We start from the raw sequence: 2,528 nt of genomic DNA, 5'->3' as shown, positions 1-2,528 counted from the left end.
CTGGCTATTGGAACAGTTCCCGGAACAAGATCTATCACGAACTCTACATCTCTGCCAGGTGGAATTCCTGGCAGTTCCTCTGGAAAAACATCCGGGAAGTCACGGACAATCGGGATGTCTTCAAGTTCCGGAAGAGGGTTGGCATTTAGGGAATAGAGTTGGCATTTGGCAACTCGAGTAGAGACATTGACTATCACACCCAAGGGATGGGTAAGCTGAACATTTCTAGAATGAGTATCAATCTTGGCATAATGAGCTGACATCCAGTCCATACCCAAGATGATATTAATATCCGAAGATTTCAGGGCTATCAATGAGGCTAGAAAAAACTAGCCTGTCTACTAGAATTTCATTGTCATAGGTTATCCTAGAGGTTTGCCATTTACTACCAGGAGTTTGGACAACCAATGGAATTGGCATATCACAAAAAGACATGTTATGCAACTCGCATAACTTTCTGAAATGAAGGAATGAGAAGACCCAATGTCAAAGAGAACAGACGCTAGGTGATGATTAACAAGAAGCGTACCCAGAATGACGTCGGGATCCTCTGCAGCTTCTTCTGCTGATACATAGTTCACACGGCCACGTGCAGGAGTTGGCTTCACATAGTAAGCTTTGCCTGACTTGCCTTGCCCGACGGACTTTCCGGGTTGCTTGGCACCCACATTCTGAGGACACTCACGGGAATAGTGCCCTGGTTCTGCACACTTGTAGCATATCACTTGGTTGGCACGTGGTGCAGCATTGCTAGCTGGACCACCATAAGTTTTTGCTGGAGGGTTGGTCTGATTCGTCTGAGGCGCCACGTAGGATGTCCTCGGAGTTTATCTTGGCGGCAGAGAACTGTTCGGAACCCACAGCCTGCGTTATGGAAACGCGGAACCAGATGACGAGCCAAAGTCACGGGAGTGCTTCCTTATGGCTTCAAAGTCGGCATGGCCAGTCTCGGCACTGATCGCCTTGTTGACCAGGGCTTGGAAACTTGCACACTCATGGAGGCGCAGATCACGACGAAGATCAGGGCTCAGACCCTTACGGAATCTTGCTTGCTTCTTGGCGTCAGTAGACACCTCCTCTGTTGCATAACGGGCAAGGTTACCGAACTCGCGGCTATAGGCATCCACGGTCAACTTGCCCTGGGTGAAAGCACGTAACTCCTCTCTCTTTCTGTCCATCAGTCCCTCTGGAATATGGTGCAGACGGAAGGCTGCACTGAAGTCCGCCCATGTGGCTGCTGGTTCAGCAGGACGCATAGCTTCAAAGTTCTCCCACCACAGATTGGCGGGTCCTTCCAGGAAATACGTCGCGAAGGTCACCTTGTCGGCCTCAGAAACATTCGCAGAGAGAATCTTGCGTGAGATGCTGCACAACCAGTGATCAGCGTCGAGGGGATCGACGGAGTGATGGAACTTTGGAGGATTCAGCTTCACAAAGTCGTTGAGGGACACCGCAGCATTCCTAGGCTGACGAGCCGTATTCTGCTCAATACGCTCTAACAGTCGGTTGGTCTCTCTTTTGTTCCTCTCTGCCTCAAGCATAACTTCCGCCGGAGAGGGCGGGTGAGGCAGGTCTTCCTGCGACGCTTGACTACCCTCGCCTTGCTCATGAGCAGGGGCACGGTTCAACCTGGTGAACACCATCCTGACAAACAAACTCACAGCTTAGACCAATATCATATCAATACTAGCTATGGATTAAGAATGTACTGAACACACGGAATGCGGAAATGAATATCCGAACAACATGGTAACAAGCAACTGCTATATATACACCATGGTTCATACACACCCTTACATAGTTCAGTACAACCTTAACCGAAGAGCAAACTACTGAAATTATGAAACTACTCATCAGAGACTTACAAGCTTCCTATACATTATTTATCTAGGCCTCCAGAATTCATTTAACATCACAAGCATACTTCACAAGTCACGCATGACTGTGAACGTACGACTACTACCATACTATCCTTCCACTCACAGCTCAGGCATCCACATAGAACATCTCATAGAGATTACCTCCATGGCCTGGAAGCTCAACCTGCGGATCAGGAAACACTCTGGCCTGAGATCCCTGGGATCCATAAGGACACGGATGTGGCCTTGGTCCCTTGACTGGTGGTAGTAGGGGTCCCCGAAGAGGGGTGACTCCTCCTATAGCTGGCCCGTCAAGGTGGGCCGGAAGATGGTTCCTAACAGGGTTCAGCATCTCCATATCTCCGTACCCTGTCTGGACTACCGGTGCCAGCTGTGTCAAAGCCGTCCACAGACGGGCACGGGTAGCATAAAGCTCCATGCGGAGAGCACGAGCATCCCTGTCTCTGTTCTCTAGCATCTCAGCAGTGGACTGCAGTAGCGGATCCTCCATAGAAGAATCAAAATAGACTCCGCTGAGGTATCCCTCTTCACCAGGCTGAGAGGCAGGAACATAGCAGAATTCTGAATTCTGCAGTAGTGCATGTCTCGCCCTCATAATGGTCAGCATTGAATAGGCAGCATCTTGTACTGCCATGTCACCAGTGACTC

Source organism: Hordeum vulgare, chromosome 3H (assembly GCF_904849725.1).
Source record: "Hordeum vulgare subsp. vulgare chromosome 3H, MorexV3_pseudomolecules_assembly, whole genome shotgun sequence".
NCBI lineage: Eukaryota > Viridiplantae > Streptophyta > Magnoliopsida > Poales > Poaceae > Hordeum > Hordeum vulgare.
The sequence above is the reverse complement of the archived record's forward strand: the minus strand, read 5'-3'. Positions refer to the sequence as shown.